This window comes from Cervus canadensis, chromosome 7, assembly GCF_019320065.1.
Source record: "Cervus canadensis isolate Bull #8, Minnesota chromosome 7, ASM1932006v1, whole genome shotgun sequence".
In the NCBI taxonomy this organism is placed as follows: domain Eukaryota; kingdom Metazoa; phylum Chordata; class Mammalia; order Artiodactyla; family Cervidae; genus Cervus; species Cervus canadensis.
Genome location: NC_057392.1, coordinates 7,905,625 through 7,922,317, shown reverse-complemented (window position 1 = coordinate 7,922,317; position 16,693 = coordinate 7,905,625). Strand labels below are relative to the sequence as shown.

The 16,693-nt window shown below is 41.1% G+C and overlaps 1 long non-coding RNA gene across 1 annotated transcript in view; it reads left to right on the top strand.

The window, feature by feature from the left end:
• Nucleotides 1–15,536, top strand: part of LOC122445278 — a 33,424-nt gene extending 17,888 nt beyond the window's left edge. Inside the window, exon 3 of the long non-coding RNA XR_006270500.1 lies at nucleotides 15,218–15,536. This is a non-coding gene — a long non-coding RNA (uncharacterized LOC122445278). The remainder of the gene's footprint in view (nucleotides 1–15,217) is intronic.
• Nucleotides 15,537–16,693: the final 1,157 nt, after the last annotated feature.

The window sequence follows — 16,693 nt, the reverse complement described above, 5'->3', positions numbered from 1 at the left end:
GAAAGATATTGAGGGTAGAAGGAGAAGAGGGCATCAGAGGAAGAGATGGCTAGATGGTATCACCGATACAGTGAACATGAACTTAGGCAAATTCCAGGAGATGGGGAGGGACAGGGAGTCCTGGCATGCTGTAGTCCATGAGGTCGCCAAGAGTCAGACACAACTGGCCCACTGAACAGCAACAGAGAAGCTAAGCTTTCAGAATCAAAAGGTATTCATAATATGTGTGTGGAACACTGGGGTAAGTAGATGAAGCCTTTTCAGTCCAAGGTGATGGCGGTGGTAGGGAGCAAATCAGGCTACTCCAGGCCCTACTTCTGATGTGGGGGCTGAGGGAGCCACAGCTGGGACAGAGTGAACGCCCACTGGGGCACATTATCTGGGAAACTCTTCACTAGAAGGTTCACTCCTTTCCCTCTCCACCTCTCTCACTTCATTTCTGCTCCCCAGATTTGCTTTTCTTTCTAGACCTAAATATACCAAGCACTTTCTCTTTCTTTCTTTCTTTTTTTGTGTGTGTGGCTGAGCTGGGTCTTTGTTGTGAGCAGGCTTTCTCTTGTTGCAGCAAGTGGGGTCTACTCTCTAGCTTCAGTGCACCAGCTCTAGGGCTTGTGGGCTCAGTAGCTGTGGCCCACAGGCTTAGTTGGCCCTCACCATGTGGGATCTTCCCTGACCAGGGATCGAACCCTTGTCCCCTGCATTAGCAGGCAGATTTTTAACCACTGGACCACCAGGGAGGTCCCATATTCTCTTTTTAGGATCTTTGCATTTGCTCTTCCCTCTGCCTAGCTGGCTGTGGCCCCAGAAGTTCACACAACTGGCTACTCATTCCCTAGCTCACTTGATGATCTTGCCTAAAGGACCACCCTTCTCCTGCCCCAAGTAATGCTGCTTTCTTGGTATCACATCTGTTTTAGAAACTCCTTGATGATATGTGTGTTTCTTGTCTTTCTCCCTACCACTAGAATGTAAGTTCCAAAAAGGCAGGAGTCAGATCTGTTTTGTTCTCTTCTATTGCCAGGGTCTTACTCAATGCCCTGCCCATGCACTCAATAAATATTTGGTATGTGAATGAGGGAGTGGGCTTCCTACTCTAGATCTTGGAGGATATTTTTTATGACCACATCAGTTCTTACTCCCAGGTTGATCCCTCTGTATCCATCTACTTCCCACAACCAACCTCTCCTCGGTTTCATCAAAGAGCTGTTGGAGGTATTTGTCTAGCTATTTATGATTCCTGCTATCTACACTCTGTTCCATTTTTTGGCCATCCTGGCCACAGAGACACCACAGGACCTTATCGTCCCCCTTGCAGAACCCAGATAATACTGCGCCTGCAGTATTCTTAGAATCTATTCATTTAGTAGCCTTATCAAAAACGGAAATGAGGTTAACTTGGCAGGAAATGAGGTCAGTTTGGCAGCTGGTAGTGAAACACTGAACAATGTGAGACCTAATAGTCCGAGTTAACAATGTAAGACATGCACAGCAGTGCAATAGAAAGATCAAATAGACTATAAGCCATGCAGGGCAATTTGGAGAGAGAGAAGATCCCAGTAAACTGGTGATTGATGGCCTTCTCTGTACCTTGGGGAGGTGAGTGTGTAGTGGAGCACTTCTGAGTCCTCCCAACCTGGGATAAAGATCTCTCAGGGTGTTGAGGGGGAATGGCTTTGGTTAAAATTGATAAGCACCACTTATTAAGCTTCCTATACTCTGTATTAAGCATCTGTTATCTCTACTTCTGCTTCTAATCCCTAAGTAGGTGATGCTAACCATTTCAGAGAGAATGAAATAGAATTTTAAATGACTAAAGGACCTAACTAGGGTCACAGGGTGCATGAAAAGGCAGGGAGGGAATCCAGCCCACACTCCCACCCCAGTTTGCTCCCCCTATTTTTTTCCTATATTAAATGAGGTGGAAAATGCAAACATAGGGCTCTAATTTTTTTTTTTTTTTTCCTTTCTGGCAGCAATGTGCAGTATGGGGGAAGCGTGGAGTTTTAACCAGTGAACTATCAGGGAAGTCCTCTAATGTATTTTTTTAAAATTAAAGTATGGTTGATTTACAATGTCATGCTAATTTCTTCCATATAGACTCAGTTATACACACACCTGTTGTTGCTGAGTCGCTTCACTTGTGTCTAACTCTTTGTGACCCTATGGATTGCGGTCCGCCAGACTTCTCTATCCATGGGATTCTCCAGGCAAGAATACTGGAATGGGTTTCCATGCCCTCCTCCAGGGGATCTTCCCAAACCAGGGATCAAACCGGTGTCTCCTCCAGTATTAGTAGGTGGGTTCTTTACCATCAGCGCCACCTGGGAATCCATGAAACTGAAAGTGAAAGTCGCTCAGTTGTATCTGACTCTTTCCAACCCCATGGACTATACATATACAGTTCATGGAATTCTCTAGGCCAGAATACTGGAGTGGCTAGCCTTTCCCTTCTCCAGGGGATCTTCCCAACCCAGGTCTCCCGCATTGCAGGTGGATTCTTTATGAGCTGAGCCACAAGGGAAGCCCATACACACACACATATATCTTAAAATGCTCTTTTCCATTATGGTTTATCCCAGGAGATTGTATATAGTACCCTGTGCTATACAGTCTAATGAATTTTTTTGCAAGTAAATATTGGTTTGAATCTACCTACTTAAAAATGCTTAATTAATTCTGAAATGTAAGTTTAAGTCTTTAGAACTATTCTTGTTAATGGGCCAAATACTAAAATAGAAGTTAAGAGTCAAGAAAATCTACAGAAAAGTCTAGAATAGTTATTAAAGATGATCAGCATACTCAAATTTCCAAATGTCACAGTCCATCAAAGCCAATAGCCATAAAAGCAATCAAAAGAATATACCCATAAATAAAAATAATGATGCTGCTAATGTAGATGAGAGATTACAGTTGAGCCCATTTACCTCTTGTTTCAGCCAAACCTTTTCTGAATTTGTGGGGTCAATGAGGCATTTATAACCAGAAAGAACTGAGGCAGATTAGAATTATAACTCCATGCAGAGGACACTAAATGTTTTCATCACAGAATCATATGTCCCCATTTCTTTTGGATTAAGTTGCCTCCTCTTGCCCTCTGCTAACTCGCCCCCCTTTTGAAAAGACCCTTATTCTGGGAAAGATTGAAGGCAGGAGGGAAGGGGACAACAAAGGATGAAATTGTTGGATGGCATCACCGACTCAATGGACATGAGTTTGAATAAACTCTGGGAGTTGGTGACGGACTGGGGGCCTGGTGTGCTACAGTCCATGGAGTCGCAAAGGGTCAGAAACGACTGAGTGACTGAACTGAACTGAACTAGCCCCCTCCCCCCACCTCATCTGCCCCACTCTAGTTCTACACCAGGATGTTTCAGTTGGCTTTAGGGGAAGGAGTAATGTTCTTGGGTGGAGTAGCTGGAAGGTGTAGTCTGAAAACTGCCAACAGCTATTATTACATTCACTTGCAGTAACTTGTCTGCGAGAGAATGGTTGACATACAGAGAGATGCACAGACAAGAAAAGGAAGGGGAGAAAGAGAGCCAGTCTTAGTTGTCATTGCCCTTGAGGCTCTTTCTGTGGTCATCTAAGCTAGTAGAACTGGGTTTCTTTCACTTGCAGCCAAGAGGCTGACTGTTTACTTTTTCATTCCAAACACCTCAGCCATCAGCTTTCTTTTGACTGAGGTTCATCCTCTCTGATAGGGGAGAATTCTGTTCTGTGTGTGTTGGTGTGTGTGTGTTCGTGAGGCCCCACCATTCTCTCCTGGGAAATCTCCCTTCCAGGCTCTTCCCCTTCCAGCAATGTGTTTTCAGGGACTATACATAAGCTTTAATACTCATTTACTTGAAATAAAATTAATTCTACTTTTTGATTCACCCTCATTTATTTAAAAATAATCTGTTGGTGTTTTTCTTTCATTTAATCCCTACAACTGGGTGTAGGCAAGCCTTGGCCTAAACTGTGTGGTATAGTAGATAAAGCACTAGAGTCACATGCCCCAAGGGGACAGTAAGGGGAATTTCCTATTGAAACTATCTTCTCCAGACACTTGCCACTTCCTGCTAATTAATTTATGCTCAGAATACCAAGGTGAACTTACCATAAAGTTATCACACTACCAAATCAAATATATTCACAGAGTCAATTATTCGTGCCTTTTCCCCACTCCTCTAAGAGAATAATCAGATTTGAATACGGAAAGTCAACAGCTTTGCCATCAACCAAAATTTATTAATATGAAGCTTTTCACTGTGGTAGAAGAGCAGGGGATGTAAAGAGGTGGCAGATCCAAACTTTAATCATGAAGACCTTGCCCATTCCAAAGAAAATATTTCTGCAGTAGTGTTCATTTGTAAGTCAGCAAATATGTTTGCTAAAGGAACATCTAAAATCTTTTAGGGTCTAGATTGGGACAGCAGAAGATCAAATTGTTGTTGTTGTTTTTTTTTTTGGCCACACCAGGCAGCTTGCAGGATCTCAGTTACTTGACCAGAGATTCGACCTGCACCCTCAGCAGTGAAAGTGCTGAGTCCTAACCAGTGGACCATCAGGGAATTCCCAAAGAGGATTTTATTTTTTACTTTTCCCCCAGTCTTGTTGTGCTATAACTGACATTATATTACATTAAGGTGTACAACATAATGATTTGATATATATATAGCTATTGCAAAATGATTACTGTTAAGTGAATTTGAAACACTTAATCTGGATAACTTTCATTTTTGGATCTGTAATTGATTTTCATCTCCTTATTGACTCTTGTACACTAAATTTCCTCTGATTATAAATTTATCCATGGATTTCTTTTTAAGAGCCCCAAACTCTGTCTTTTTTTAATTATTATTTTGATATTTATTTATTTGGCTATGCCAGGTCTTAATTGAGGCAGGAGGGATCTTCAGTCTTCGTTTTGGCATGTGGCATCTAGTTCCCTGACCGGGGTTGAAACCTGGGCACGCTGCATAGGAGCACAAAGTCTTACCCAGTGGACCACCAGGGATGACCTGTCTATGGATTCTTATCCCACAGCGTACAGGATCACAATTAGATAAAGTTCAGAGGCTAACATAACTCCTTCCCTGGACACCGGGACAGGCTCACACAGGCACAGATTTCGCTCATCCCTAGCTGATGCGATCCTGGGCAGCTGCACCTGGGACCCTGAAGGACTAGCCTTCTGGCTAAGACTGGCCAAGCTTGGTCTGCTTCCTGTCGTTAAGTCTAACAGAGCACTTTCCAAGGGTCTTTTTTAAATCAGAAATATAGATTTGCCCTTGTGGTCTAAGTAAACACTTTGCCCCCGAATTAGGCTCAGTGTTAAGGAATCACCGACTGCCAGAGCATGTGATGCAGTCAAGACCTTTACCCTGGTTCTGAATAGAGGAATAACCTGAATAGAGGAAGCAAAGTTCAGTTTGTGTGGGGTCCTGATCCTGGCAGAAGCAGTGCCCAGTCTCTCCTGGGGATACTTCTTTTACCAGTTGTTTTTTGAGTAGTTCTTTTCAGTAATCAAAGTTAGCCACATCCATGTATTCTGATCCCCAAGCCGCCAGTCCTGCACCTTGGAATGCCTTTACTTCCCAGGGGCCTCAGAAGAGTATGAAGACTATGGCTCCTGCTGGGCCATTCCTGTGCCCTGGGGCTGGATCTGGAGTTTCAAGTTGTCAGCAAGACAGAGTTCTGGCAGAGCCTGAATGAAGATAGTGACTTCAAAAGAAGAGGGAAAATTCCACACTGGAGATAAACTCTAGAGAAAGTTAAAGCAAGAATGGTAAACAAAATTTAAATACCACTCAGTCTCCTAGGTTAAAAAATTAGTTAGGAAGAGAAGGAGCTGAAAAGATTAACATTAGCTTGTTAACAGATTCATCTTTTAATATGCGATTACAGCTAATTTTTCTTTTTTAAAAATAATTATTTTTATTGAAATGTCCTTGATTGACAATGTTATGTTAATTTCTGTTGTAAAGCAAAGTGATTCACTTTTTTCTTTATATTCTTTCTATCAGTAGGTGTTAGCTTTTCCTTTTATAAAGTTTTTTTATTTTGCTGCTCTGTTTATGGGGTTTTAGTTCATGACTAGGGATTGACAGTGAGAGCACCGAGTTCTAACCACTGGACCTCCAGGAAATTCCCTTAAATTGTTTTTTAAATCACGAAAGTAATGGAGGATCATTGTAAAGTGTTCAGATCACACAGAAAACTGAATATAAAAAAGGAAAGGATCACACCACCCAATCAATACCAGTTCCCCCCCCCCCAAATTTATAACCACTGATAAAATTTTATTGTATATATGGGCCCTTCCCAGTTGGTACTATTGGTAAAGAACCCACCTGCAAAATGCAGGAGTTGTACTAGACGCAGGTTTGATCTCTGGGTAGGGAAGATCCCCTGGAGTAATGGCAACCTACTCCAGTATTCTTGCCTGGAGAATTCCACAGACAGAGGACCCTGTCACACCAGAGTCCATAGAGTTGCAAAGACTTGGACACGACTGAAGTTACTTGGCACTCACTTATAGGTATGTATATTTAAAAGTATGATCAAAATTTGTTCTCTTAACAGTGTGTATTGAAGACTTCTCAATGTTAGGTCTATCCCTTTTAAATTGCTGTATTTCATAAATGAATATTGTAATTTGACTAAATAGTCTCTTTAATGTTTAGTTTATTTCAAAAAAAAATTTTTCAATTACAAATTCTATTGCATTCAGCATCATTGCATGTACTAACCTGTGTACATCTATGTATCTTTAGGATCAATTTAGGGACAAAGAATTTATGGGCTGAAGATCTGTCCACTTAAATTCTGGATAGAACCTGCTAAACTGCCTTCAAAAAGACTTACCAATTTATTTTCTGCTCAAGAATAAAACAGAGCACCCATTTTTCCATAGCTTTGCCAGTAATGGACATTATTGCATGTTTCAGTTCAGTTCAGTTCAGTTGCTCAGTCGTGTCCGACACTTTGCGACCCCATGAATCACAGCATGCCAGGCCTCCCTGTCCATCACCAACTCCCGGAGCTTACCCAAACTCATGTCCATCGAGTCGGTGATGCCATCTAGCCATTTCATCCTCTGTCATCCCCTTCTCCTCCTGCCCCCACTCCCTCCCAGCATCAGGGTCTTTTCCAATGAGTCAAATCTTCGCATGAGATGGCCAAAGTATTGGAGTTTCAGCTTCAGCATCAGTCCTTCCAATGAACACCCAGGATTGATCTCCTTTAGGATGGACTGATTGGATCTCCTTGCTGTCCTCCTCCCCCCAAATCATTTTATGCTGTTTTAATTCACATTTCTCTGATTCCTAAGAAGGTTGAGTAACTTTTCATATCTTTATTGGATGTTTATATCTCTCCTACAGATTGTTGTTATTCAGTTGCTAAGTTATGTCCAACTCTGCAACCCCATGGACTGCAGCACGTCAGGCTTCTCTGTCCTCCACTATCTCCAGGAGTTTGCTCAGATTCCTGTTCACTGAGTTGGTGATGCTATCTAATCATCTCATCCTCTGCTGCTCATTCTCCTTTTGCCTTCAATCTTTCCCAGCATCAGGGTCTTTTTCAGTGAATCAGCTCTTCACGTCAGGTGGGCAAAGTAGTGGAGCTTCAGCTTCAGCATCAGTCCTTCCAATGAATATTCAGGGTTCATTTCCTTAAGGATTGACTGATTTTATCTCCTTGCTGTCCAAGGGAATCTCAAGAGTCTTCTCCAGCACCACAATTTGAAAGCATCAATTCTCGGGCCTTCTTCATAGTCCAATTCTCAGATCTATACATGACTACTGGAAAAAACATAATTTTGACTATATCGACTTTTGTCAGCAAAGTGATATCTCTGCCATGTAGGTTTGTCATAACTTTCCTTCCAAGGAGCAAGCGTCTTTTGATTTTATGGCTGTAGTCATTCACTGTCCACAGTGATTTTGGAGCCCAAGAACATAAGATCTGCCACTGTTTCCATATTTCCCCATCTATTTGCCATGAAGTGATGGGACTGGATGCCATGATCTTAGTTTTTTGAATGTTGAGTTTTAAGCCAGCTTTTTCACTCTCCTCTTTCACCTTCATCAAGAGGCTCTTTGGTTCCTCTTTACTGTCTTCCATTAGAGTGGTATCATATACATATCAGAGATGTTGATATTTCTCCTGGCAATCCTAATTCCAGCTTGTGATTCATCCAGTCTGACATTTCATATGATGTACTCTCATGTAACTTAAATAAGCAGGATAACAATATATAGCCTTGACAGGTGGATTCTTTACCGTCTGAGCCACCAGGGAAACCCAAGAATATTGGAGTGAGTAATCTATCCCTTCTCCAGGGGATCTTCCTGACCCAGGTATCAAACTGGACTTTTCTGAATTGCAAATGGATTCTTTACCAGCTGAGCTACTAGGGAAGTCCCACACTCTAGAGGGCTGACTAAAAAGTTGTGAGACATGGACTCAGTTGCTCTGTGGCATGTGGAATCTTCCTAGACCAGGAATCAAACCAATATCCTCTCCATTGGCAGGATTCTTATCCCCTGCACCACCTGGGAAGTCCTTCCTTCTGTTTTAAGTTTTGTTTTTTTGGCCACAAGGCATATGGGACCTCAGTTCCTCAAGGAGGGATGAAACCTGCACCCCTCAAGTGGAAGCATGGAGTCTTAATTAGCAGACTGGCAGGGAATCCCTTTAATACTTTCTTGGGTTTTTATATTGAACTTTTAAATAATTTTTATTGACATGTAGTGTGAGGTAGAACATAATTTCTAAATATTCAGTTTTCTAACACCAGTTGTTTTTTTTTTTAAGATTTATGTATTTATTTATTGGCTGTGGTGGGTCTTCGTTGCTTCAAGTAGACTTTTTCTAGTTGTGTCTAGTTATGGCAAGTGGGGGCTACTCTTTGTTGCGGTGTGTGGGCTTCTCATTGCGGTGGATTCTCTTGTTGAGAAGCACAGGCTCTAAGTGCACGGGCTTCAGAAATTGCAACGTGTGGGCTCAGTAGTTGCGGCAGACAGGTTTAGTTGCTCCATGGCATGTGGGATCTTCCAGGACCAGGGATTGAACCAGTGTCCCTTGTGTTGCAAGGGAGATTCTTAACCACCAAGGAAGCCCCTCCAACACCAGCTTTTTACTGTGATTTGCTATTCGATAAGGCAGCTCTCTTCATTATTGATCATTTTTTAAAAATGTTCTTTTCTGTACTCTTGATTTTCAATTTGAACAACCTTTGAGACTCAAAGCTTGAGGATGACCCTATGGTCATTCCAATAGATGTCAAAATAGCATTTGATAAAATCGAAAATCTACAGTATGAAATATGCAGTTGTCTAAGATAAAGAGAGACACAGAGCAAGAAAAAGAGCTATTTGTACCTTAATGGAAAGAACTCTAATACAAGTGAAGGAAGCAATAAAACAATGCATCTTATGAATCTCTTGAATTAAAGAAAAATTACATACATATATGCTTGTGTATGAAAATACATATGAATTCCAAAACACAGGTCTGGAGGGATACATGTTTAAATGTCATGGCTTTTGTTTCTGGGGAGAGATTAAGAGCGTAGGGATGTCCTGGATACTGCGTGGTGTTCTGTGGATGCCCTTTCTTAGTACCAACACACTTCACCCAGTTGCAAGAAATGTTGCCTATTGCAGGCTTATACAGAGTGCCTCTCCAGACACTGCCCTCAGCTGCATGTAGCTACCTTGCCAAGCCGAAGTTCCTCCCTGGGAACAGATTGCATCCAATGGCTGGTTCTTATGTAGTACAAATGCATGTGCCCTTTGCTTCAATTTGGCACAGCGATAAAGGGCAATCCTAGCTTCAGAGCTCCCCCCAGGGATTGCTGCAACCTCTATTGCAACCTGCAACTACTTGGCAACCTAAGTTTTCTCTTGGCTTCATCTTGCTCCTCTCTTTCCCTCCCAGATGTTTCTGAGAGTACTTCCCAATAACTTGTACACAAGTTTCCTTGACAGTCTCTATCTTGGGATACCCAGCCTACAACAATGGGCAATACATTATTGAGTGGTGAAGGGTAGGTGGGTGTTTTTTTTCATATTTTGCTCTCTTACTTAAACTTAATATAATTAATTATATTAATTATAAAACTTAATAAACTTAATAAATAAATAAATAAACTTAATAAAACTTAAATAATTTATTTATAATACTTGAATAATTTTTATTTTGTGTTTAAATATTACCATTAAATAGAAAATCTAACAAGGATGTTGAACTAGCTTTTTAAAAGGTATGCCATGCATACCTTCATCCCTTCCCACCCAGTAGTCTGACTACCTTAGCACAAGTCATTTTATTTCTACGTACTTCCCTGAGTGGGGATCACACACAGCCTGGCTTGCTGTGATGGAAAGAACCATACAGTTTTCAAACAGGTGGACATTTCAGTGCTGTATAAGAATGATAAAAGAGCAAGGCATCATTGAACCAGAACAGCCATTCAAAGCATTCTGAGAGCTGTTGTCTCCTGCTTTGGATACAGAGCAGGTGAGTGAGCCGCATTCCATGAACAAGGAAATTCCTGGAGGAATGTCACATCACAAATCTCTGAGCTAAAGCACCAGAATTGAAATCCAGGGTTCTGAGCTGCAGATTCTCAGTGCAGCTTTCTTTCCACCAAAGAAGTCTCCATTTTATATAGACTGAATATTCTCTGATTAGGATCCTCCTCCAGATGAACACAGCACATATCAATTTTATGACAAGGGTAGAGGAATTCTTGTCCTTTGAAGGGAAGGGAATAAGGAAAGTTATTCAACCCTGAGGAAGTAGTTGTGTATTCCACACGGCTGAATATTCCTGAGTTGCTCAGAAATTCCTTCTTCCCCCAACTTTTATCCAGAGAAAAGTTTTTAAGTTTCTCTGGAGACTGATCTCCAGAAGCTGTGGGGAAATACTCTCCCACTAGTTATTCTCACATGTCTGGGAAACCTCCCCTGTAGGAGCCGAGAGCTCAGATTGGCCAATGAAAACTTAAGCAGAATGAGGTAGTTGGAGACTTTCCTAAAAAACGAGGAATCTCAAAATTGTCTTGTTTATTGATCCAGGACAATTGTGCTTTATTCTTCCTCAAACAAACTTCATACAACTCCAAACGCAGCAAATAGCAAGTGCTGATGAGGATGTGGAGAAACTGGAAGCTTTGTGCATTGTTGCTAAGAATGTAAAATGTTACAGCCTCTGTGGAAAACAGTATGATAGTTCCTCAAAAAATTAAAACTAGAATTATATGATCCAGCAAACCTACTTCTGGGTACACACTTGGAAGAATTGAAAGCAAGGTATCAAAGAGATATTTTCATACCCATATTTACAGCAGCATTATTCACAATAGCTAAAATGTGGAAGTAACCCAAGCACCCACTAATGGATGAATGAATAAACAAAGTGTGGTATATACATACAATGAAAGATATTTAGCTTTAAAAAGGAAGAAATCCTGTCACATGCTACAACATGGATGAATTTTTTTCTTTATAAAATTTTATTGGAGTATAGTTGATATACAATGTTGTATTAGCTTCAGGTATACAGCAAAGTAAATAAGTTATACATATACATATATCCACTTTTTATTTTTAGACTCTTTTTCCATATAGGCTATTACAAAGTATTGAGTGGAGGTCCTTGTGCTGTATAGCTGGTTCTTATTAATTACCTATTTTATATATAGTAGTGTGTACATGTCAATCCCAATCTCCCAATTTATCTCTCCTCCCCTCCCCCCATAACAATGTTTGTTTTGCTCTACTTTTATGTTGTAAATAAGCTATTTGTACCCTTTTTTAAAAAAAGATTCCACATATAAAAGATGTCATATGATGTTAGTCTTTCTGTGTCTGACTTACTTCACTCACTATGACAATCTCTAGGTCCATTCATGTTGCTCCAAATGGCATTATTTTGTTCTTTTTTATGGATCAGTAATATTCCATTGTATACACGTACCACATCACCTTTATCCATTCCTCTGTTGATGGACATTTAGATTGCTTCCATGTCCTGGCTATTGTAAATAGTGCTACAATGAACATTGGAGGGCATGTATATTTTCAAATTATGGTCTCCTCCAGGTATATGCCCAGGAGAACATGGATAAACTTTGAGGACATCATCCTATGTGAAATAAACCAATCACAAAAAGACAAACACTGTATATGTGATTCTACCTATATTAGGTATTTAAATTAGTCAAATTTATAGTTTTAGAAGAAAGTTGAAAGGTGGCTGCCAAGGGAAGGAGAAAATGGGGAGTTGTTTAATGGGTAGAGAGTTTCAGTTTTACAGAATGAAAAATTTCTGGAGACTGGTTGCACCAGTAGTGTGAATATGCTTAACATTACTGACATGTACTCTTAAGAATGGATGAGATGGTAAATTTTCAATTATGTGGTTTTTCTTTACAGTTAAGAAATATATGGAATTCCCTGGCAGTCCAATGGTTAGGACTCCATGATCTCATGGCTGAGGCCCCAGGTTCAGTCCCTGGTTGGGAAACTAAAATCCCACAAGCCACGTGGCATGGCCAAAACAAAAACAAACAAATACGCAAAACACTAAATGAACAGGTCAAAAAGCAAATTAAATGTAATTGAAAAGGGAATTAATAAACTAGAAGATACAACTGCTGAAATTATTCAGAATGCAAGACAGAGGAACAGATGTTAGGAAACATGAACTATACAATGAGAAAGTCTAACATATAGACCACTGTGTTTCAGTAGAAAAGAATAGAGAAATGAAAAAGAAATATTATTCAAAGACAAAATGCTTGAGAAATTTTCCAGAATTGATGATGAATCCTCTGATTTAGAAAAGAATGAATCTCAAGGATAAAAATAAGTCCACATCTACACTTTTCATAAGGAAACTACAGAATATTAAAGTCAGGGAGACTATACTAAAAGCATCTTGAGAGCTACCCAGATGAATGATCAACTAGTGAAGGCAGTAGGTAAATGGGTAAATAGGCAGTGGTACATCATACATTGTACATGAGTGCATGAAATATTTAGTGCTAAAAAGAAATGAGCTATCATACTTCCTGGAAGTCCAGTGGTTGACTCAGCACTTCCAACGCTTCTGCAGCAGGGGGAGAATGTTTGATCCCTGGTTGGGAGAACTAAGATCTGCATACAGGACATGACAAAAAAATTTTTTTTCATAAACAGACTTGAAGTTGCCAAGGGGAGAAGGGTGGGAGAGGGATAAATTGGGAGTTTGGGATTAGTAGATGCAAATCATTATATATAGAATGGATGAACAACAAGGTCCTACTGTATAGCATAGGGAACTATATTCAATATCCTGTGATAAACCATAATGGAAAAGAATAAGAAAAAGAATCTATATACGTATAACTGAATCGCTTTGCTGAAAAGCAGAAATTAACGCAACAGTGTAAATCAACTCTACTTCATAAATTAAAAAAAGAAGCAAGTATGTTTATTATCTAAATTTGAAAAGCTGTGAAAAAAATTTAATACACATTAAAAAGAAATTTAAAAAATTTTTAATACACATTAAAAAGGTTGGTTATTGCTAGGTATGGTCATGCCCTATTCCCTACTCCCTTCCTCCTACCCTCTGTTTGTCTTCATTAATGTGGATGATAGCTTTTATTTTGTAAGCAGAAGAAGGAATAGGACAAGGTGCAGGAAGAGAGGAGAAAGTTTATTCAAGGAGGAAAGGGTGTTTGGTTTTAAATAGTGATATTGATCTTGGGAGAGAAGAGATCCAGAAAGGGCATTGGTCTATTTTCATTTAGGGGGGTAAAATTCATCCTACTTCAGCCTCTATGGGGCAGGGGACCACTGCAGACAGTTACAATGATGGTGCCCGTTTATGGGAGCTTAGAACTCTAGATACATGATCATCTCTGAGAGAAGTCATTCACCAACTCTGTCAGACAATGCCAACCACAATACTTCTAGATATCTTGGTTGGTCTATATTATCTGATGTGTGTTGCTTGAAATTTTGCAGATTCCCTATGTTTCCAACATTTCTTTTTGCTTGTGAGCAGAGCAAGGTAGGATAGGTTTTGAAAATTTTTATCTGCAGTTTGGACCTTTCTCAGAAACCCCAGACTGCTAATTGAATACTTCCATTAGAATGTCTAAAGAAGCGTCTCAAATTTAATATGTCCAAATATCAAGCCCTTGATTTAATACTTTCAACTTGCTTGTCTTGCTGATTTTCCTTTCAGAAAATTGGCAACACCACCCTTTCAGATGCTGAGGCCCAAAACTTGGAAGCATCTTTCTCTGATTTCATCTCTCATACTTTATGTCCACCGCTTCAGGGAATTCTGTTGGCTCTATCTTTCAAAATACATCCAGAGTCCACCCACTTCTCGTCACCTCCACTATGATCATACCGGTCCAAGTCTCTTTTTTTTTTTCTTTATTTTTTTGGCTGCCCTGGGTCTTGGTTGCTGCACAGGCTCTTCTCTAGTTGTAGAAAGCAAGGGCTATTCTCTAGTTGCAGTGTGTGGGCTTCTCACTGTAGTGGTTTCTCTTGGTGTGAAGCCTGGGCTCTAGGTGCACGGGCTTTAGTACTTGGGGCACATGGGCTCACTAGTTGCAGTTCCTGGGCTCTAGAACACAGGCTCAACAGCTGTGGCACACAGGCTTACTTGCTCCGAGGCATGTGGGATCTTCCTGGAGTGGGCTCATACCCATGTCTCCTGCTTGGTAGGCAGATTCTTTACCCCACTGAGCCACCAGAGAAACCCTCCATCATGTCTTACTTGGATTACTGCAATAACCTCCCTAACAATCACCCATGGTAGGACCTGAACAAATAATTGTTGAATGAATAAGTGAAGCAATTCCCAGGTATGAGTAATCTTTGATGGTTTGATGGCTCACAGTTCCTTTAGAGACCCTTTGCCATATTTTGGAGAGAGAATAGGAAGAAGTATATTTGGGCAGTGAGTACTGTGGGCCCATGGAGGAGACAACAGGGAGGAAAGTTGAAGAAAGCATGAAAAATACAGGAGACTGATTCATGGCAATGTATGGCAAAACCACTACAATATTGTAAAGTAATTAGCACCCAATTAAAATGAATAGATTTATTAAAAAAAAAAAAATACAGGAGGAGTCAGTTGAATTGGGAGTCTGAGTGGGAACCAGCAAAGACAATCCAGGTCACTGAGTGCCCCTGTCCCTGCCTATTCTTTGCATGTATAGAGAGCCTGACTGGATACTGGCTTCTGCCTGTTGACCCATTCAACCTGGAGTCTGTGAGGTGATCTCCATGAAGCCTGGACAGGTGAATGACCCTCGCTGAAGATCAGGTGAAGAGCAAGTTTCCTTCTGAGCTTCAGAGATGCATTCTCTAGAGGGAGGGAATTGAGTGGATCAAGCAAGATCTCGAAACTGGGGCTGGAGAGAAAGGTAAGGGAGACATCTTGGTATGGCTTCACCTAGGATTGCTTCCTCTCCTCCTGGGGAGCCCTGTGGCCCTTTCTTCTCCCTGTTCCTACAGGAGATCCAGCAGCTGCTTCCAGCAGTCTAGGTCTTCTGCCTATGTTGAGTCCTTCCAGAAGTTTATCCTTCTTTCCTTTAACTCTTCCTAGTCATTCTTCCAGTAGGCAGCTAAGGTGTGGTCCCGTCCTCTTGGTCACTCAGAGACTTGTCTCCAGACTAATGGCTAATGGATTATGCTTCAGGGAAAGCGCTTGGCTTGGTCCCCTACATGTGAGTTTCATTTCCTCCCTTGGGTGTGTTTTAGCTTCCAACTGGGATCTTTGCCATAGTAATTATAACAACCACACTCTACATAGAGGATCTTAAAGCTATGTAGACAAACAAACATAAAGGGATTCTTTTTTTTTTTTTCTTTTTAGTATTTATTTATTTGGCTGCATCAGGTCTTAGTTGTGGCATGGGAGGTCTTTAACTATGATATGTGGGATCTAGTTCCCTGACCAGGGATCAAACCCGGGCCCCCTGTATTGGGAGAATGGGGTCTAAGCCACTGGACTACCAGTGAAGTCCCCAGAAAGGAATTCTTAAGGAAAGTCAAGTAGTTGTCAGAATCTCCAACTCCACCAGACCCAGAAGCTTTGTACTCGCCTGCCGATAACTGCTTGGTGAGGCTTATTTAAGCAGCTTGAAATTCTTTCTACAACCACATTGAAATAGGATATCCTGAGGGAAAGGGAAGTTTCCCACCCCAACCCTACTCCTTCCCAAGCCTTCCCCTTCCAGCCAGTAACACTGTTACTCACCTGACTGCTTGAGAGAAAAGCCTAAAAGTTTACCTTCATTCTTCCTTATCCCTCACCTCTCATTCTCTCTATCAACAAGGCCTATTGTGTATGCAACTAGAGAGTATCACACTAAGTGAGTAAGTCAGAGAGAAAAAAACAAGCACCGTATGATATCACTTACACGTGGAATATAAAATATGGCCCAGGACTTTCCTGGTGGCCTAGTGATCAAGAATCCCCCTGCTAATTCAGGGAACACGAGTTCGATCCCTGGTCTCAGAAGATCTCACATGCTGAGGAGCAGCTAAGCCCATGTGGTGCAACTACTGAGCCCACGTGCCACAACTACTGAAGCCTGCGTGCTCTAGAGCCCGTGCTCTGTAACAGCAGAGTAGCCCCCACTCACTGCAGCTAGAGAAAGCCTGCATGCAGCAACAAAGACCCAGCGCAG